The 22,606-nt window shown below is 41.0% G+C and overlaps 1 long non-coding RNA gene across 2 annotated transcripts in view; it reads left to right on the forward strand.

The window, feature by feature from the left end:
- Window positions 1-16,234, forward strand: part of LOC119564462 — a 59,240-nt gene extending 43,006 nt beyond the window's left edge. Inside the window, exons 2-3 of one of the 2 annotated variants that reach the window (XR_006291031.1) lie at window positions 3,356-3,443; window positions 5,799-16,234. This is a non-coding gene — a long non-coding RNA (uncharacterized LOC119564462). The remainder of the gene's footprint in view (window positions 1-3,355; window positions 3,444-5,798) is intronic. The other variant, XR_005223356.2, reaches the window with a different exon arrangement.
- Window positions 16,235-22,606: the final 6,372 nt, after the last annotated feature.

Here is a 22,606-nt window from a genome sequence, read left to right on the forward strand (position 1 = left end):
TTTGTGAAATGCCTAGATACTACAGCAGAGTAGGTAGATGAGTATGTAGATGGATATACACTTCATAAGTGAGATCAGAATCAAGCCCTTTGTGTGATCTCTCAGATGAAACAACTTAAATGTTGAACATTAATATGATCTATATAAATGGATACCTGCCAAAGATCTAATAGGTAAAATGGAAATAATCTGGGATATGATGGACTTGGGAAGGGTGGAATTATACCATCATTGCAATATCTTTGTGATGGGTGGCCTCAAACATTAAAATGGGGATTAGACATACTGTATACATTGATCACTGGTGGAAGAAAAAGGAGAGGCAAATGCAGTAGTTTTGAACCCCCTTTTATCAACTGCTGGGATGGTGGCTTGCTTATAGGTGGTAGAGAGGATGAGAAAAGAAACCTAGAAGCCACAGAAAGTTGTCTTTCTTGGCTACACAAGGTCCCCATAGGTGTGTAAATAGATTACATGTTCTGCTATCACACATGCTGAATATTGTAATTGAAAGCTTTACTGGATCATATATACATATTGAACTAGATTGTGGCTTTTAAGCCACAGCCCTATGTAGGGCCACACTGCTCCAGGAGGAGAACAGAAGGGCTTAGATAAACACAACCTCTCTGGGCCTGCTTTTGAGCTTGGAGGATGACAAATCTGCTCTCTCCATTAAAATGGAGCAGATTGCTTCCCCTTGGTGCACCAGCCTCACTCTGTGGGAGAATGCAAAGATGAGGGAAATAGGGGATGGTGGGAAATTGGGCCCTGACCCCCTCTCCCTCTTCACAATTCTCCTCTTTCTCTTCTGAGCCCTGTGAAGAGGAGTAGGACCATGCATTCCCCAGAGTACAAGGTTGGTTACTGTGAGCTGCACAGCTGACAAGGAGAAAGGTAGTTGACTTCTTGCTGGTCCAGTGGTTGCTCACAATCTGGGCCATAACTAAGGCAAGTGTAACTCAGAAATCAGGAAGTTTTATTGTCTGTCTTGTGCTGAACAGCAATAGCTGCTTGGTGGCAGAGGACATGGTAGGATCCAATCAACTTTTCTGCTACTGTCAAGAGACCCTGATTAATGACTTTGTTTATTTTCTATAGCTTCTAGGATTTTTTTTCTTCTGTTGACATTCTGTCTCATAGCAAACCTTAATTTTTATCAGATATTTCATTGTTGTGTGAAAAAGGGATGACGTTTCACATTTTCTCAGATTCACTTCAGTGAAGAATATAATTGTGTGATCTTTGTATCAAGGGGACATTTAAAATAATTTTAACTGATCTGAATGAAATAGTTTTCCCAGACATTATTATTATTTATTTAGCAAAGCGCTTTTTGCAAAGCAACAAACTGCTATACTGAAGCATAATAAAACGTTAAATGGGAATGATCAAAATTGGTAAGATACAAAAATGAACTGATTGAAAAGAGACTAATTTGTTTCAAGTGTCTAGAGCATTAGTTGAGTGTTTAAATAAAAGGGAGCAGTATCTGTCAAAGCCATTTGGTTTGAAAAACCAGCAGCAGTGGTTGTGGTGATTGCTGAACAAGTAACCTCAGCAAATAATATCAACAAATTCAGTCACTTTTTCTCGTTGCAGAATGGCTATGAACAGATCAGGATTTTCTCACATTTATTTAAAACTTACTGTGTTTTGCAAGTTATTTGTAGACAGGGGCCCTGGAACAATTTGTGTAGTGGGGGTGCTGAGAACCCTTGACCCAAACTGTAAACCCTCAATGATGGAAACCACTTCAAGCCAGGAGCTGCTGCCATATCCCCAACACCCCTATTTCCAGCACCTATGTTCGTAAAAGGGAAGGAAGAAGGCTTACTCTCTGGGTCAATTTTGATCAGTTTGCTGCAGGTATCTGACGTTCATTATTTGAAATTTGAGCTGTTCTGGTTGGTGGGGGTGATCATGTAAGTCACATGATGTTGTTTCTGTTCTCAGAATGGATAAGCATGATCATGAAGAGCATAATCCTGCCAGTTTTTCCACATGGGCAGACCCTTGCTCCCATAAAAAGTCCTACTGAAGTCCACCTGCATGGAACAACTTTCAGGATCAGAGCCACTGTTAAGAGGCAGACTTGAGGAAGTTAAGGAAGATGTAAATATCTCTGAGAGAGGGAGCAGGCTATGGAAATGTAGCAGATAAACAGGTTTAGGGAATTAAAAAACAAACGCTTTTTCCTTGCTGGTTCACACAGTCCTTGCCTGAGCAATCTTTTCTAGAAATGGTAGGCTACTGATAGGTTCACTGGCTAGGTACAGAGTTTTAATATACGCTTCATAAACAGGAGTGCCCCCTTTTAATTGCACAAATTTATCCATGATCCATTTAATTGTTCAAAAAATCTATTGTGGGGGTCGTTCCATTGATTTCAATAGGGTTTAGCTCAAGCTTATAATGGAGAGGCTTTCCAAACTCTCTTCTACACCTTTGCAGAATGGGGCAAAGATTGTACAGTAGTCCCAGAAACCTTGAGTCCCATTTGTACACCCTTTGCCTTCACCATCCCACAGCTCTCTGACAGGTCAGCTTCAGAGGAAACATGCTTCCAGGTAATTCCCAGGCAGCAACTTCTTAACACGGCCTGGGGCCACCTCAGGTTGCATTAATTTTTCAATGAATTTTCCAGAGGCCTTGTAATGAATGATGTGCATCCTTTCTCCATCCTTGCATGCTCCCATTCCTGGTCACAGATCCATATCCCTGCAGAGGGGACATGCCACCATCTCTGCCCTATGGCCTGGCAGGTTGCATTGAGTTTGGTTTCTTTCCATTCACGGTAGTAGAAGTGAGAATATGGCCCTGAATATAATAAGCATTGTAAAAAGCTTTTTCATGTTTGTCTATAAAATGACAAGCTAATGAGAAGATTAAGAAAAAGAAATAAAATATGGTAACAAAGTAAAGAAATCTTTAAAAATATCTTTAGTTATCAGAATTGTTTTATATAGATTGTTAGGACAGCAAACACACCTAAAATAAAACTAGCTATTTTCCCATTGATTTTTCTTTTAATGGCAAGATTCTGTTAAGTCCCAAGTCTGATTTCTGTACTTCCCAGTTTCTCTCATGAATTAATTTTGGCCATTACCACCATAGGAGGATACATCATTAAGTATAAACCTGCTTTATTCCCCCTCCCCGGATATCATTGGTAAATATTAGCTACACTCACTGAGCTGTAACTGAATTTACTGACAGTGAAATGATTCTTTTTGAAGACATGTTTATGTTAGGTGACAGCTGGAGGGTTAGTAATAAATATTACTGGTTACCAAACACAGTTTATCAGTCAAACCTACCTCATATTTTAAACTGTATTTTATTTTGTTTCCAGATGTTTTGTTTACATTGTCCTGTGTTTCAGAACTATGGCAAATGGACTGAGAGGGCTTGTTCACAGATAGCATCAGAGCTATTACCAGGTAAGAGAGCAAGGTGAACATTTTCAGCATAGTGAAACTCTTTGGGGAATTAAGTGCATTGAGCTTGTTGTAAATGGAAGCTGCTCACTAATGATGAGGGCCCCAATTCAGCACAGCTCTTAACCATCTGCTTAACTTTAAGCCTGTGCTTAAAGCCCATTGAAGTCAATGCATTGCTTCATAGTTCTTGCTAGTTGCACAGCATCCTCTTTTACCTATAAAAGCCAACCCCTTGGAGCATGGGTGGTGGAACCAGGAGAAAATGGGGTCGTAACATACCTGCAATGGAAATACTGTGGAGACTCTACCCTTATGTAAACTTGCACATGTGGTGGGAGGGGGCAGAGGTGAGAGCAAGACCCGGGGGGCTGGAGTGGCCGTGGTGGCACCCGGGATCAGATCAGTGAGCAGGTAGGAACCATTGGCTCTCCCCAGTCTGAAGCCAGCTCAAGTAGTCTCCACCTCACGTAGCTCCCCTCATTGCCCCTCTTATACTTCTGCCCCACATCCCATTCACAGTGAGCTTCTGCCCCACCCCACCACCCACCTTGCAAAAGCAAATCCCTGATTCCTCAGACTAAAAATGGTACTAAGCTTTCCCATCCCAGCCCTGTCTCCTACGTTCTGAGATACATTTGCCATCTGTCCAGAAAAGAAAAACTGTTAGTCATTAAGCAATTTTTTTTTAATGACCAAGCCACTCAGCAGTGTCTGGTGAGAAGCAAGTACAACCCAAGATACCCATTCATTTTCCAAAAGAAAGGGGTCAAAGAACTATGTATCCTTCATAGCTACAAGATTCAGTCTAGCATAATTTTGCAACTGCTTTTCAATATCTACCAGCTGTCTAAATATATGTCCATACAGAGGCACGCTCAAAGAAGCAGTTATCCTCAAAGATGCACTGTAATTAAAAAAAGGGACAAAATAATTCAGTAAATAGCAGGGTGTATCTCATATTTATTCCAAAACAAAAATGACAGAAAATCCATTTAAGGATTCAGAGTCAAAACACTGAACTGACCTGTCAGATCATTAAGAAAACACAGTGCTTAAATGCCAGGAAATAAATTCATTACAAAATTTACATTGTCCTCATAATTAAAAAAATTATTCTTATAAACTGTAAATAATGCATGTTTCAATATAACCTTAACTCTGACCCAAAATGAACACTCTTCTTTCACAAGCAATTTCAAAAGATAAAGGAAACACTAAGCCTTTTTGAATATTACATGTTCAGATTAATGACACACAGAGTATGCTATTATGTCTCCTTAATTTAGAAGTATGTTTGGGGGGTGAAAAAAACAGTAAAAGCAATTAACCTTGGAATGAATAACCAAGGGAAGTGGTCATGGCAACATCACTACCGATATTGAAGTCAATGACATTAGTGGGAATGATTTAATGAGCAGCTGTGCAAAATGTAGGTCATTCTACATAGTACAGATGATTGGATTTTTTTAACCCTAGTATCTATGAAGGTATGAAACTGAAGGCTTCAGTTTCTATGGCTGTCATTCTGTCACTTTTCACTTCCTGGAAGGACCCTCCTCTGTTGGCCATCTTCCCTGCTTAACGTGGGTGCAGTGCTGTTGCTGCTGCTAAAGGGAGAAGTGTGGATTTCTCTCTCCACCCTACCATGATCTGGCCACCCTGTACTGTCCTTTACTTCATTTTCCCTTCCCTTTTTTCTTTGATCTTCTTCTTTTGTTGTTGTAGTTATTTTTTGTGCTGTTTGCCCTTCCCTGTCATGTTTTTTACTTCCTTCTTTCCCTTCCCTTTTCCAGTCCAGACCTCTCCTTGTCCATCTCCTCTCCCAGTCTCTACCTACAGTGAAGAACGTGGGAGATACTATGTTATTTTTATGAATACCATGTGCACCTCTGTTTGATAGTTGTTGTGCTGTCTGATACATGGGTTCAAAGGGTTAACTCCTGTAGGAGCTCTCACCATGTTCACAGGAAGGCAGCCAATGACTTTAGGTAAGTACCAGTTACTGGTACTTAATGGACAATACAGGTGTTCAATTACTTCAATGTTTTGCCTATGATCAAGCTGAATCTCTAGCTTCTGACAGGGAAGGGGGCCTTTAGGTGGAAAACCTGGACCAAAAACCTAAGCTCATGGGACACAGTGTCTGCAGGAAAGTAGGCGGAATACCAGTCCCCAGAAGTAGGGGTACCTGGATGAGTTGTGCCTGCCTAACCTTTGAGGGAAGCGCTAAGCTTTAGATAAAACAAGATGTACATAAGCTTCTTTGTTGTTATGTTCCTTTGGATAACTAAGCAATACTTTGTCTTGAATAAGCTGTTCTACTGGTCATAGCTCCTGAAAGGAAGTCTCTTGCAGGTGCCAAACCCAGTTGGATCTGCTGAGGAAACTTCATCAGTAATCATGGATGCTGCATCCTGCAGACCTGATCTATGAGTGGGAGCATCACAGAATTCATTCTGAGAGGAGTGGAGGTGCAGGGCCTGTCACTTCAAAAGGTGCACTCAGGAAAGACCAGAGATGGGTTGAGGTACAGCTAACTCTCTAACTGTGACATCTGCCTAGGGAGACCTTTTAACCTTTAGAGGACAGGTTGCCCCAATCCTGTCTCCTCTTTTCTTTGTCACATTTATATTTCCATTTCCTCGTCACATTTATATTTCCATTTCCTCCTTCCCCCTACCCATTTTTGCATATCCCAGAACACGTGTTGTACAATCCCCATCTACGTGCACAGCTGTGGAGGTTCCTTCAGTGCACTGGAGGTTGGTTCTAGTGGGTGTCACCAGTCAGAGAGCTCCTGGACTATAGCTGGCAGGGTTGGGTGGACCCTCCAATGCTCACCCTGTGCATGGGGCTGCTCCCCCACATGTTCCTCTCTGTGTGCTTGAGGAGGTGAAGACTATCCAGTTCCTTGCAGATCCTGGGAAGGAATCCTCTGAAGCTTGACATTAGGTCCCTATCCTATGAGCTCTCCTAGTTGCTTGCAATGAATTCACATAGGCCAGCTTTCATTCCATGTTGCTTACAAAGCCTGCTTGGGACATAAGTGGGTGCCACCTTCACATAGCTGTGAGGATGGGCATATTGTTGGCATGGTTTACAGTCTCCTACCACCTGCCATTTCGGCAGTGACTCGGAGAGGAAACCGTGGAGCATGCTTCATTCCTTAAATCACACATGTGGGCAGAGTTCCTTTAAGCATTGTCCACTGATTTCTTAGAGTCTCTCTCCAAACAGTGGGCATTATCCAGGGTTCTCTGCTCGGTGGCCTCCTCTGGTTCCCTCATTCTGACCCTATGACTTGCACTCCTGTTCTCGCATACTTTGTCCCCCATGATTAATTGATCCTTGTTCCTCTATAGCTTGCCTCTCCCTGCCTTTTGTCAAGGGAGGAGCCCCTTTGGCCCCACCCATCCCTACAGGGATCAGATAGTCGGGCAACTTCATGAGCAGTCAGTTCACATTATATTAAAAAAACAAACAGACAGACAAAAACCCTATTGTTACCAGAATACCAGGATTATCGAGGAGAACGACGTGCCATACTGAAATTACAAATGGATGATTTAGAGCGAGCAGCCTACTTTTACAAAAGAAACCTGTTACATCATATTCATTTATTTTGTAGTTCATGACAATAATCAGTTCTGCACCCTTGTTAGATATGTGACAAAAGCGCTCAAGAAGATGAAAATTACTCTGCAGTTCACCAGCATGAAAAGCCATCTGGGCTAGTTGTCTTCCAGACTATCTTCCTGCTGTGCTAACTCCACCCACAAATTATAACTCACTAATAAGGAACATGGTGGGGCCGTGAAAGTTACTTAAAAAAAAAGCCCCATTAATCACAGTAGCAGCCAAGATACATTCAATGTGAAAGTTAAAGTTTAAACCTGTAGGGTCAGATTCTGCCAAGCTACTCACACTGCATAGTCCCTTACTGCATGAGGAAAGAAATGCAACTTCTCCCAGAGGGAGGTACTACTTAACATGAATAATGGGGGCAGAATCTGGGCCATCCTCAGGTGAATTATATTTCAGTCTGCTGGACGGGTGCCTGTTGGCATGTTTACAAATTGAAATAAATAAACTATAACCAATTAGTTATTGAAAGTGCAGTCAGACTTATCTGATGCCATTTACCTCCTCTATGGCTGTATTGTGACTATTCTGAAGATTAAATAACAGATGTGAAGGAAACATTTAGTTTTTTGCCAGATCATTTTTCAGTAACCAATAATTCCTTACTTTAGTGCTCATTTAATGGTCTCACCTTCTTTTTTTTGTCCAATAAAGTTAATGAATCTCTTATTGCTTTTCTAAATAGCCTTAGCTAAATTATTCATTTTTCCTGTTTGTGAATACATTCTTTACATCCTATAGAAATTAACAATGCTACAATATTTTGATTGCTGTGACTAAAGAGCTTTGATTTTACTGGCAATTAACTTTAACTGCTTATCACTTGTTCACACTGGTCTTGAAGGTCGGTTCAGTTTTGTGTGGCAGGAAACACTCCTCTTGAATCAACTCTGCTATCACTTTACCATTTAAATGCCTGCTAATGAATGTTGCCAGTTCATTTAACTTCAGTTAACCCTCAAATTTAACCTTTTAAAGAAATTTAATTAAATCTCTTTGTGCACCCCAATTTTTTCCACTGGTTAAAATTGAGAACTGTATTGAACTGTGATCACAATTTCCCAAATCATCCTCACTAGGTGTTTTATTTAGCATATCTTCACTGGCTCATATTTAGTCCAAAATGGCTAGTTGACTCAAAGACATAACTAATTTTAGAAAATAGATTCTCTACAATACAACTTCTATTCTGTTCTTACTGATCTGTGATAAACTTCTAACTGTGACTCCTAGCCTGCTAGGATTAACTATCTTTAGTGTCTCTTATAAGATTTCAGCAGCTTTCTTTAGTAAAGATTTCCTATAAAAACACTTGACCTTTGCCTCTTAATACTTCAATCCAAATTGCCTCAACAATTCCTCTTATTTAAACAACAAAAAAAACCCCAAACCACCCCTATCCCTCAGCTGTAATTTATCATCACTATCATAGACTGCAACTTCACCCCCTTCCTCCTGTGTCTCATTAATATTTTCAAATATCTAACCTAACTCTACCCATCACCCACCTAATTTAGTAATTCCTACAGGGTGAACCATGTCGGCTCCTGCACTGGTACACTAGTAGGAGGAAAGGGTGCAGGTATCCTGGATTCATCCTCAGGAATAGGGTAAAAAAGAGGTGTGCCTTCTAGCGATGTTACTGGGTGACCTCAGTAGCAGTCACACCTGTAACTGACAGCAGAAATTAACAGCATAGCTTTTGTATTCCCAATCCCAAGGGGATGAATAGAATTAAAAAAAAACACTTAAGAATGTTTCTTAATTTTTGGCTTCCACAAATAGTGAAAACTGTATATGGCACTTGAGAGGAAATCACTTACCACCAATTCCCTTCAAAACGCAAGAAGTCTGCTCTTTCACTTATAATTGCCAGTTAGAGAAAATAAATTGGAGTACAGACAAAACATTTGCTCCAATGAATTACAATAGCATTTGATAGCAGTTACAACCTTCAGATAAGTCAGGTTTGGTCAGGTAGGTCACCTACAGTATATATTTCACAGAGTCTTTTGCTGCAACTGTAAAGTAATTTCATTTATTTTTGAGAGGAAAAAAGCAATTTGACCTATCTAAACTGATATAACCCCTGATGGGAGAAATGCCTAATAAGTTTATCAGTTACCTAGGGTAGCAGATGATGGGGATAGAATAAATAGGAATCACATTTACAGTTGAGTTCACCTTTGGTGCATGTACTTTTGTTTAGTTTATTTAAGTTTTATATATCTTTCTACAGATGTTACGCAATGCAATATAATGAAGATAAACTCTTTGGCCCTGATTGAGTCTCATTTCTTTTAAGGCCCCTTTAAACTGCTAGAGAAGTGTAAATGGATATTAATGAGAATGAGAATCAGTCCCTTTATCTTAAAATTAAGGGTTTGGTGGGTAGGTTTTTTTAAATTTACATTTATAAAGCATATTTCCTGCCAAAATGCTTTTCAGCCTGTATAACACACCACTGCTGAAATACATAACAGCTGGAGAGGAAAACATGAGACACATGGAGCATAATATAACTTCAGTAAAAGAAGAAAAAGTTTTGGGCAAGGAAATTGGTGTAAACCATTAATCTTAGGAAAGGGCTTATGAGATCTTTGCAATTCACATAGTAAAGACAGGGCTGCAGCTTTAAGGCCTCATAAAAGACCAAAATATATTAAATTGCATGCCAGTTTAGTCTGTCACCTCAGAAGGAGTAAGGGCTAAGTCAGTCCTGTCAGGATTTGAACCTATAGTTCAAGGGAGTGTGGTGATCCTTAGACTGCTGCTTTATCACTTTATATTATGGCTGGATAAACCATTTTATCAGACCAAATAACAAACATTGATATACTCTTGCATCCAAATCCTTAATCATAAAAAGAGTTTTCAGGCAGAGTCCTCAATCGATAGAGGATTTTTTCTCAGAGTGCTGTGTATAAAAAAAAGTTCATATTATTGTGTAGCTATCTTTTTGCATATCTACCTTTATATCTATCCATCCATTCATCTGTCCAATTCAATCCAAATCCTAGTAACTGGGTCAGTTTTCTGCAGTGGCTTCTTGGTGAATTAGAAAATGAAAAAGCAGACAACATTCTCCCCCCCCCCCCCAAAAAAAAACAAAAAAAAACAAAAAAACAAAACAAAACACAAACCAACCAATCAAACACCATTCAATCATATTTGGTTTTGGTGCATAAATATTTTACTTGGTGAGGGAACTGGGTTTTTCACCAGCTTTCTCAACCTAAAACATTTTTAAAAATTTTTGATTTTCTCCCTTTCACTGGAGGGAATCAAACTGGTTAACCCTAGCATTCCAATACAAATATAATATAAAAGTTGTCAATATTTTGAATGTATAGATGAATGTGAGCAAACACTTTTATGCTCAGAAATGATGATCAAACAATTAATATTCTAATAAATATATGAGAAATGCTGGAGTCTCTTTCTGCTCTGTACTGTGCCTCAGAAAGGAGAAAGTAACGTTGCACTTTTACTTAATCCACACTGGAATAGCTATATGGAGGTGACAGCAGTTCTCTTTGCTTTTGCATTTGCTTTTTAAGGATTTCTTTCATCTATGACATGACATTAAATTCTTTGGACCAAGAAATATAGGTCCTGATTCTCCATAGCCCTGTACTTTGTGTAGTCATTTACACCAAGGTGAGGTGATTGCACAGTAGATGTAAAATGCTACCAAATCAGAATGGTACCATTTAACACCCATTTTGCCCTGGTGTAAATGTGAGTCAGACCTACAGGAGACAGAAGGTGCCTCAAAAAATTCTCTTTACAGAGTACCCTAGGAAGCATTCCTCAAGTCGGAGAAGGTTTGGGAGCCTGGAAATTTTGCAGGGAGACAGGCCTTCCAGGCTCAGAGATCCACAAAGTTTATGACAAAGGGACTCCTCCTCTGCTCTGCAAAGGTTAAAGCTATCCTGTATATACTACTGCTCCTTTCAGCTGGCCCCCCATCCCTATGGCTCCAGTTTGCCACAAACAGTTTGCTAAGCAATGCTCTAATTGATTGCAGTGGGTCTTACAGAATTGATCAGTAATGTCCACATTTCTAATTTGTTACCATTCCCCTCTCTTAGGGCTCTTTCCTTTGACAACCTAATGAAAGGAAAGCAGTAGCTAGGAGACAATTATAAACAGCAGCACATTAGGCAAGTCTGCATATTTTCCCCTTTGTGAATAGTATGTTTTGAGTTCACAAACGTTCCCCTCTGACTCCAATACATGTAAATGAGGAATATTGATGACAGTGTAAACCCTTTCCGGCTGAAACTCGCTCCAGCTGAAAAGATATTGATGTGATGCCAAAATTTTAACACATTACCCTTAAATTGTTCTACCTTAATCTGCGATGCTGTTGTTCATCATTGTACTGTGATAGTGCCTAGCTGCCCCACTCATGGGACACATACTAGGCATAAAAGAAACATGTAACAAAGAGATCCCACCTTGAAGAGCTTACAATCTAAGTAGCACAATCTGTGACCAGCAATATATATGACATCCCCTCAGTAAAAATACTCTTCCCTCTGTCTGTTAAAAAAATACATGCCACTGATTGGTCAGGTAGGGAGTGGGTCCCCTTTGCTTTTTGCAGGGGGCAGGTCTCCTCTGACTAAAGGTGGTCTACCCTGCCTGATGCAGTGTTGCTAACCTTTGAATCACAAGTAATGTGATTTTGGCCCCTTGCTCAAGCCAGTCTCCAGCCATAAAACTCCCACAATTTCCATCCTAGCATGGGGGAAATCCCCCAGGATTGGCTGCCCTCCCCACTTCTCTGCCTCCTGGGTATGACTCAGGCACAGCTCTCATTCCACACTTACCCCAAAGTCCTCTCTGCTCCTGAGGTGGGTAGGTAAGGGGGGAAGGGGGAGAGGCCAACATCATTCTCACGAGAGGAGTGGGGGAGGAGGAAAATGTCCAGCAGTTCAGGGTGGCACTGCTCCCTCCTCCCCATCTGTGAAAAATGGCTCAGGAGGACTCCACTCTCTTCTCCTCCCCTTTCCGTTCCTGCACCACAAGGCTTTGGAAGAAAAGGTGAAGAATGCAATGAAATGTACTCCATGCAGGCCTGGAAAGGGGTAGAAGAGGACCTTATTGCAGCTGCTCTCTGGGCCTGGAGAGAGGGGAAATGGTCTGGGATGTCCCTCTGCTTTCTCTCTCCCAGATATTGTCTGCTCCCCAACACCATCTTTCTCTCTCCCTCAGTGTCTGCTTCAGTTATTTTCTAGCCTCCCTCTACTATCCCTAGACACAGAGAATGGTGTAAAAGGCCACCTAAACTACCTCCTCTGGCCTTAAAGTCAGACCTAAAATCTTCTGACATGGGAGGAACTGAGAAACACACCTTGTTGGTCCATTCCCAGACCATTTTAAGTAAGCTATCTTCCACTAATATAATGCATTCAGAAATGGGTAGCTGGTCATTAGGGACTAATAGGGCTAAAACCCACTAATAATGTCATGGTAGTGTGACTGATGTTCTACAGGGTGCAGAACTGCCCATTTCCATTGGAGGACTACTGGTGCAGCTGGTGAGCCCTTAACCCCACCACTACCCACTGAATAGAAGAAACCTCCTCCTCTAGCCTCTTCTTTGCCTGAGCCAGGAGAAAGCCTTATCCCACCCCACCCTCTCTCTTCAGTAGTATCATCATACCCCCAAAATGAGATTTTAAAATAAATCTCATGATTTTGAGACCAATTTGTCCTTTTTTGGGGGGAGGGGGGCTGTCTTTTGATTTTTGAACTCCCTCTGCCCCTCCCAGTGTATGGAGCAGTTACAGTGGTGCCAACTCTCCCAGATATAGAGTAAAGTGATTCTCACCCCCTGCTGCAGGAGCTCTTACCATGTGCCTGATGGTACAGAGCTTCCAACCTCAAAATTCTAATAATTCTATGCCCCCTTTGGCCCATCTCTCAGCTCAGCAATTAATTATACACCTTCCCAACCCCACTTCTGCAGCTCCAGAGGAGTTCTTCACCTTCCCAGCCAGCACACACAGAGGATTGGGCTTATTAGACCCAGTTGGGGAGGATTCCGAGACTGATTAGTTGACTGGGTGAGTGACTCAAAAAGAGGATCTAAGTTCAGTCAACTGGGGAGTTGCTTTAAGCCAGGAAGTATCTTAAAACAGGAGGGAACTTTTAGTGCACTGTAGCAGGGTCCATAAGGAGAGTTAGTGCATGGCAGGCTAGTGCAAGGTACATTTACCCCACATCTTGCTGCAAATTAAGTGATTGAGTAGACAAGCCCTGAGAGGAAGAACTCAGCTAGGACACAAGCTGCAAGGAAGAGCGCTATGAATCCCTGAACCCAAGGGGACAGTCTACAGAACAGCCTGGGCAGGATTAGAAACAGAGCCTCAAGAAGGAGTGTGAAACCCCTGAACTGGAAAGAGGCTTGGGAAGTCAAAACTAAAAGCACAAAGCCCTCCAAAAACGAGGGCCATGAAGACCTTGAACTGGTGGGGAGAGTTACAAGCTAGGAAAGCCACAGCTTGAAACATTCAGCCCCAGGAAGAGGGCCTGGGAAACCCTAAATCTAAAAAATGCACCCTTTATGGGCAGAGCTAGTTAATCTGATTAGATTAGCCCCAAAGGAGGGGGCATATTAGTCTTAAAGACTCTGGGTATAAGTGGGCTATTCTCACAATGAATGAGGGAGAGTGAGGCAGGGTTCCTGCCGGGCCATCCCTTGCCATGAGAGGGTGTATGCAATATTCCTACGTATGCTATTTTAATATTTTATATTATAATTTATATAGGACTGTATGTGTACATAATAAAATCAAAGCCAAATAAAAGCACAAAGGGTTGTGATGATATAAAATCAGTTATGGAATCTGTTTTATAATGAAACTGTGTTATAGGCAGTGCAGGTAATGACAGCTATAGTTTAGGTTGCATAACACTTTCCATTATAAGACCCTCTTTTTCAGTTGCTTATAATTTTGCCTAACTTTAGACCATTCAGGCTAACGTTTTCCAGGCTACGTCTCTGCCTATGGCTGATTTTTTTAAAGTTCCAGCTTAAAATAGATCAGCCATTTCTCAGAGATTAGTGGGAATATGGTGTTTTGCCCATATTAAAAAAAATACAACTGTTTTGTAGAGATGTTACAGTGCCTCTGTGTTTTAGAGCAAAGGTTTGAAGTTTGGCAGGGGGCACCCCTGTTTCTGGGAATACGCCTGCTACATCTTTGTATAATTTTTCTTAAATTTGCCTAAGTTATAAGCCTCTGAAAAAAACACAGTTTGCACATGCTCAGTAGAGATTTGTTAGTATTTGACAGCTAAAGATTCCATCCCCTCTTGACTACCTTATGCCAATTGGACTGTTCATATGCCATCCCTGGTGAGTGACTGAGCATGCTCCATCCCAGCACTGCAGGACTGAGCTCCTCCTGGGTACTGCACACCACTGTGGCACCAGAACTGAGAACAAAGAGAGTGTTCTTAATGGTTCCCCTTCTCACATTCAGAAGAAAGAGGGAGAAGCCTGACCTGAATGAAGGATGGAGAGCAAGGGAGTGGGGGGAAGAGATTCAGGGCAGGAGGACAGAGGTAGGAGTTCAGGAAGGAAGAGTGATAGGAGTAGGAGCTGGGATGGGGGAAAAGAAGCAGGAAGCATCGGCAACGAAGGGATAGTTGAGAACAAGTAGGGGGCAGGAGCATGGAAGAATAGGAACAGAGAGGGAAGGGACTGGATGGAAGAGAAGATAAATATAGGAGCAGGGAGTGGTGAGGACAGAATTTGGAGCAGAAGGAGAAACAGGCAGGGAATGGGAAAAGGAGCAGAGGGAGGAGGGCAGTGGGGGAATAATGGTGTGGGAACAGGGACAGGATCTGGGGAGATAGAAACAGAGGGGACAGTGAGTAGAATCCTGAGGTCTGATTTACAGAAGTGCTGAATAGAAGCTTTGCTTAGGCCCTTAGGGTCTCAAATTGGGCTCCAAATGTAGTACTTTGGTAATTTCTATCTTGATCTATGTGTCTTATTTGCTATGTTGAAATGGAGGTAATATATCATTTTACCTCACAGCCTGATGGTGAAGGTAAATTCATTCAGGTTTTTCAAGAACTAAGTCATGATGGTGAGACCTGCATAGAAAAGCCCATGAGGAAATGAATAATTCCATATGCAGTGCTGGCAGGGCTGATTCTAGAGACAGGTGAGCAGGGTGGCCACCCTAATTGCTAACTTCCAGGTGGGCCCCATACCTCTTCACTGCTTGACCTCCTCCACACACCTGCAGCCACTCATGGGAGATGGGGTGGAGGCAGCACTGAAAACATTTTCCTCGTCCGGCAAATCAGCTGGGGCTGCTCTTGAGTGTAGGGTTTGGATGGTGCCCAGTAATTATGCATACAGCCATACTTAGAATGATGAGGATAAAAAGAAACATTGAGCTTCCCATTCAGTCAGCACCACCTATCCTATGCACTGAATGAGGCAGGGGTCCTGTGCTAAAAATTGTATGTGATCATGATAAAGAGTGTATCATAGTGTATAAAACATAATAGGTCCAATTAAGCAACTTTTGAAAGCTGGATTTTGCCATTTTAACATTTTCTTAATTCATTTTTTGTGGGGTGGAATAGGGCTGCAGAATATTGTTACTAAATGCTGCAGTGTTCAAACAACAAGTGTGTGTCCAGCTTATATTTTTTTAAAATAAAACTACTTCCTTTTGGGTCTGGGTCTGTTCCCATTGCAGTCAATGGCAAAACTCCCATTGATTTAAATTAAGCTCTTTATGGGGCTCCCTAGTGCATTGTGGTTTATATGGTTATCAGGACCACCTGATTAAAAATGCAAGTTTTGAATTGTGCTGTTTTCAGTACATTATACCTTAAGAAGGGGTTTTTGTTTGTTTGTTTTTACTAGTTATGTCCTTTCTGAATATAAGTGGCAGGTTTTTTCTTTAAAAATACTGTGTTTTGTTATCTTGTACTATGGTGATGATCATGCCTATGGCATACTTTGCTGCTTCAGCCTAAAGAAGAAGAAGAATATTAGAGAAATATTAGCTTGTTTTCTTATTATTTTTCTGAGCATATAAAGCACAATGCTAAATACAGATTTTAAACCATTTATGTTGTCAAATTCAAGTGAATTAATAAAGCTCTCAATTTTTGCTTGTCTGGCTCGTCAATATATTCATGATCCTTCATTGTACGTATAGGTTTACACCCTGATTTTTATGCACGTGACTAACTTTAAGCATTTGAACAGTACAATTTACGATACATAAAAAAGTAAAACATTCAAAGCAAAATGAACTAGTTAGCTGCATCATTAATACCTTTCTAGAGATGCTTATAACTACTGCCAGATATTGTTGTCTGACAAACATTAAAAAGAAGAAGTGATGATTAAACCATCCATAAATGTGACACCAAGTCATAATTCAAACAGTCGCACCACGTTGATGGATTGGTTAGGGTTTTTGATGGATTGGTTAGGAGGTTTTTTTTTAATGAAAAGGTAACTTCTTATTGGTATTGCTAGGGCCAAATTTATCCTTGATGTTAGTGGATGAAACTCCACTGAAGCAAATTGCGTTATGACTGATCATGTTGTCCAGTGAATAACAAAAGAAAATTTACTTATAGTTATATTCTAAAGATTAATAAGGGATTATGTATACCCATCTGCACAAGTGCTTACATTTAAGTATATGAGTAGTCCCATGGAAGTTACTTACAGAGAGTCAGTCAGAATTTGGCCTAAGTGTTTTTCCTTCTGTATAAAGTGTGTGTTTGTGATTTGGCTGGTAATATGTAAAAGAACAGTAATTTGAGGAGGAATGGAAGCAACCTAATATGACTGCCCTCAAAACATCCTACTATAGCAGTTCTAGACGCTACAGGAGATGACTGTGGAAGTGATATCTCAGTTACATAATATATAACATTATGAAATGTCCTAAAAGGAGGCATGATTAAAAAGGAAACTAAAGCTTTCATAGCAAGTAGAAACATGAATCAAATATGTCAAAGTAAGATGATCACAGAAGCATTAAAGGTCTTAGTGTTCAGCACTGATTTAAGGATTTCTCTGTTGTTACTGACAGGTTTCAGAGTAACAGCCGTGTTAGTCTGTATTCGTAAAAAGAAAAGGAGTACTTGTGGCACCTTAGAGACTAACCAGTTTATTTGAGCATGAGCTTTCGTGAGCTACAGCTCACTTCATCGGATGCATAGCATATCGTGGAAACTGCAGAAGACATTATATACACACAGAGACCATGAAACAAAACTTCCTCCCACCCCACTCCCCCGCTGGCAACAGCTTATCTAAAGTGATCATCAAGTAGAGCCATTTCCAGCACAAATCCAGGTTTTCTCACCCTTCCCCCCCCCCCCCCCCCACACATACAAACTCACTCTCCTGCTGGCAACAGCCCATCCCCCTTTGAAACCCCTCTTTATAATGCGCATGATAATCAAGGTGGGTCACCTCCAGCACTAATCCAGGTTTTCTCACCCCCCCCCCACACCCCCCCCTCCAAAAACCACACACACAAACTCATTCTCCTGCTGGCAACAGCTCATCTTACAATGTGCACAGCAATAATCCAAGTTTAACCAGAACGTCTTGGGGGGGGGTTTGCAGGAAAAAAACAAGGGGAGACAGGCTACCTTGCATAATGACTTAGCCACTCCCAGTCTCTATTCAAGCCCAAATTAATAGTATCCAATTTGCAAATGAATTCCAATTCAGCAGTTTCTCGCTGGAGTCTGGATTTGAAGTTTTTTTGCTTTAAGATAGCGACCCTCATGTCTGTGATTGCGTGACCAGAGAGATTGAAGTGTTCTCCGACTGGTTATGAATGTTATAATTCTTGACATCTGATTTGTGTCCATTTATTCTTTTACGTAGAGACTGTCCAGTTTGACCAATGTACATGGCAGAGGGGCATTGCTGGCACATGATGGCATATATCACATTGGTGGATGTGCAGGTGAACGAGCCTCTGATAGTGTGGCTGATGTTGTTAGGCCCTGTGATGGTGTCCCCTGAATAGATATGTGGGCCAGTCCTTGCCTACAGACAGCCCCCCAACCTGAAGCGAATACTCACCAACAACCACATACCACACAACAGAACCACTAGCCCAGGAACCTATCCTTGCAACAAAGCCCGTTGCCAACTGTGCCCACATATCTATTCAGGGGACACCATCACAGGGCCTAACAACATCAGCCACACTATCAGAGGCTCGTTCACCTGCACATCCACCAATGTGATATATGCCATCATGTGCCAGCAATGCCCTTCTGCCATGTACATTGGTCAAACTGGACAGTCTCTACGTAAAAGAATAAATGGACACAAATCAGATGTCAAGAATTATAACATTCATAAACCAGTCGGAGAACACTTCAATCTCTCTGGTCACGCAATCACAGACATGAGGGTCGCTATCTTAAAGCAAAAAAACTTCAAATCCAGACTCCAGCGAGAAACTGCTGAATTGGAATTCATTTGCAAATTGGATACTATTAATTTGGGCTTGAATAGAGACTGGGAGTGGCTAAGTCATTATGCAAGGTAGCCTGTCTCCCCTTGTTTTTTTCCTGCAAACCCCCCCCCAAGACGTTCTGGTTAAACTTGGATTATTGCTGTGCACATTGTAAGATGAGCTGTTGCCAGCAGGAGAATGAGTTTGTGTGTGTGGTTTTTGGAGGGGGGGGTGTGGGGGGGGGTGAGAAAACCTGGATTAGTGCTGGAGGTGACCCACCTTGATTATCATGCTCATTATAAAGAGGGGTTTCAAAGGGGGATGGGCTGTTGCCAGCAGGAGAGTGAGTTTGTATGTGTGTGGGGGGGGGCGGGGGGGAAGGGTGAGAAAACCTGGATTTGTGCTGGAAATGGCTCTACTTGATGATCACTTTAGATAAGCTGTTGCCAGCGGGGGAGTGGGGTGGGAGGAAGTTTTGTTTCATGGTCTCTGTGTGTATATAATGTCTTCTGCAGTTTCCACGATATGCTATGCATCCGATGAAGTGAGCTGTAGCTCACGAAAGCTCATGCTCAAATAAACTGGTTAGTCTCTAAGGTGCCACAAGTACTCCTTTTCTGTTGTTAGTGACACAGTCATCCCTCCAGCCCAAAATTCAAAGTGAGGGGGTAGAGTTGAGAGCTATCCAGACATATGAAACTGCATGTGCAACTAATACACGTTATTAAAAGCTTGACTCTTTGACATTCTGTTTTCGATTAAATTCATTAAACCAATTCAGTGAAATTCAAAATTCTGATAAATAATTGTTTTACATTTTCTCATTAATTGAAAATGAATAGAAAACCCCCTCATCTACCTGCTTATCTTCTATGAATTTGTCCTGTCATGTTTTCTAGTAAAAAAAATAAAAATAAAAATCAGTAAGTCATCTCTGACGCAAACTTTGCTATAACAATCTTGCTATCGGTACAAACTATTGCTGCAGTTCTGAGAACATGCTAGCTTTTTAGGTAGATCAACAAACCTTTCCACTCCATGCTGCTTTGATACGGCTTCTCATCATATTTGAGATCTAGGTAAGAAGAAAAAAACAATAAGAACATAAGAAAGGCCATAGTGGGTCAGACCAAAGGTCCATCCAGCCCAGTATCCTGTCTACCGACAGTGGCCAATGCCAGGTGCCCCAGAGGAAGTGAACCTAACAGGTAATGATCTAGTGATCTCTCTCCTGTCATCCTTCTCCACCCTCTCACAAACAGAGGCTAGGGACACCATTCCTTACCCATCCTGGCTAATAGCCATTAATGGACTTAACCTCCATGAATTTATCCAGTTATCTTTTAAATCCTGTTATAGTCCTAGCCTTCACAACCTCCTCAGGCAAGGAGTTCCACAGGTTGACTGTGCACTGAGTGAAGAACTTCCTTTTATTTGTTTTAAACTTGCTACCCATTAATTTCATTTGGTGGCCCCTAGTTCTTATATTATGGGAACAAGTAAATAACTTTTCCTTATTCACGTTCTTCAGACCACTCATGATTTTATATACCTCTAACATATCCCCCCTTCGTCTCCTCTTTTCCAAGCTGAAAAGTCCTAGCCTCTTTAATCTCTCTTCATATGGAACCCATTCCAAACCCCTAATCATTTTAGTTGCCCTTCTTTGAACTTTTTCTAATGCCAGTATATCTTTTTTGAGATGACAAGACCACATCTGTACGCAGTATTCAAGATGTGGGCATACCATGGATTTATATAAGGGAAATAAGATATTCTCCGTTTTATTCTCTATCCCTTTTTTAATGATTCCTAACATCACGTTAGCATTTTTGACTGCGGCTGCACACTGCATGGACATCTTCAGAGAACTATCCACGATGACTCCAAGATCCCTTTCCTGATTAGTTGTAGCTAAATTAGCCCCCAGCATATTGTATGTATAGTTGAGATTATTTTTCCCAATGTGCATTACTTTACATTTATCCACATTAAATTTCATTTGCCATTTTGTTGCCCAATCACTTGGTTTTGTGAGATCTTTTTGAAGTTCTTCACGTCTGCTTTGGTCTTAACTATCTTGAGCAGTTTAGTATCATCTGCAAACTTTGTCACCTCACTATTTACCCCTTTCTCCAGACCACTTATGAATAAGTTCAATAGGATTGGTCCTAGGTTTGACCCTTGGGGAATACCACTAGTTACCCCACTCCATTCTGAAAATTTACCATTTATTCCTACCCTTTGTTCCCTGTCTTTTAACCAGTTCTCAATCCATGAAAAGATCTTCCCTCTTATCCCATGACAACTTAATTTACATAAGAGCCTTTGGTGAGGGACCTTGTCAAAGGCTTTCTGGAAATCTAAGTACACCATGTCCACTGCATCCCACTTGTCCACATGTTTGTTGACCCCCTCAAAGAACTCTAATAGATTAGTAAGACATGATCTCCCTTTACAAAACCTTGTTGACTTTTGTGCAACAATTTATGTTCTCCTATGTGTTTCACAATTTTATTCTTTACTATTGTTTCAACTAATTTGCCCGGTACTGATGTTAGACTTACCGGTCTGTAATTGCCATGATCACCTCTCGAGCCCTTCTTAAATATTGGCGTTACATTAGCTATCTTCCAGTCATTGGGTACAGTAGCTGATTTAAAGGACAGGTTACAAACCATAGTTAACAGTTCTGCAATTTCACATTTGAGTTCTTTCAGAACTCCTGGGTGAATGCCATCTGGTCCCGGTGACTTGTTACTGTTAAGTTCCTCAATTAATTCCAAAACCTCCTCTAGTGACACTTCAGTCTGTGACAATTCCTCAGATTTGTCACCTACAAAAGGTGGCTCAGGTTTTGGAATCTCCCTAACATCCTCAGTCGTGAAGACTGAAGCAAAGATTTCATTTAGTTTCTCTGCGATGACTTTATCGTCTTTAAGTGCTCCTTTTGTATCTCGATTGTCCAGGGACCCCACTGGTTGTTTAGTAGGCTTCCTGCTTCTGATGTACTTAAAAAACATTTTGTTATTACCTTTTGAGTTTTTGGCTAGCTGTTCTTCAATCTCCTTTTTGGCTTTTCTTATTACATTTTTACATTTAATTTGGCAGTGTTTATGCTCCTTTCTATTTACCTCACTAGGATTTGACTTCCACTTTTTAAAAGATGCCTTTTTATCTCTCACTGCTTCTTTTACATGGTTGTTAAGCCATGGTGGCTCTTTTTTTAGTTCTTTTACTGTGTTTTTTAGTTTGGGGTATACATTTAAGGTAAGCCTCTATCATGGTGTCTTTGAAAAGTGTCCATGCAGCTTGCGGGGATTTCACTCTAGTCACTGTACCTTTTAATTTCTGTTTAACTAACCTCCTCATTTTTGCATAGTTCCCCTTTCTGAAATTAAATGCCACAGTGTTGGGCTGTTGAAGTGTTCTTCCCACCATAGGAATGTTAAATGTTATTATATTATGGTCACTATTTCCAAGCGGACCTGTTATAGTTACCTCTTGGATCAGATCCTGTGCTCCACTCAGGACTAGATCGAGAGTTGTCTTTCCCCTTGTGGGTTCCTCTACCAGCTGTTCCAAGAAGCAGTCATTTAAAGTATCAAGAAATTTTGTCTCTGCATTTCGTCCTGAGGTGATATGTACCAAGTCAATGTGGGAATAATTGAAATCCTGCACTATTAATGAGTTTTTTATTTTCATAGCCTCTCTAGTCTCCCTTAGTATTTCATCTTCACTATCATTGTCCTGGTCAGATGGTCGATAATAGATCCCTAGTGTTATATTCTTATTAGAGCATGGAATTACTATCCATAGAGATTCTATGGAACATGTGGATTCATTTTAGATTTTTTATTTCATTTGATTCTACATTTTCTTTCACATATAGTGCCACTACAACCCCCCTCCCCCCCGAAATGTTCTGTCCTTCCGATATATTTTGTACCCCTATGGAATTTCTGAGAATGCCACCATAGAGGTCCTGGATTTTAGTCTCTTTCCTAGCAGCCTAAATTTGGCCTCCAGGACGTC

Source organism: Chelonia mydas, chromosome 1 (genome assembly GCF_015237465.2).
Source record: "Chelonia mydas isolate rCheMyd1 chromosome 1, rCheMyd1.pri.v2, whole genome shotgun sequence".
Taxonomy (NCBI): Eukaryota; Metazoa; Chordata; order Testudines; family Cheloniidae; genus Chelonia; species Chelonia mydas.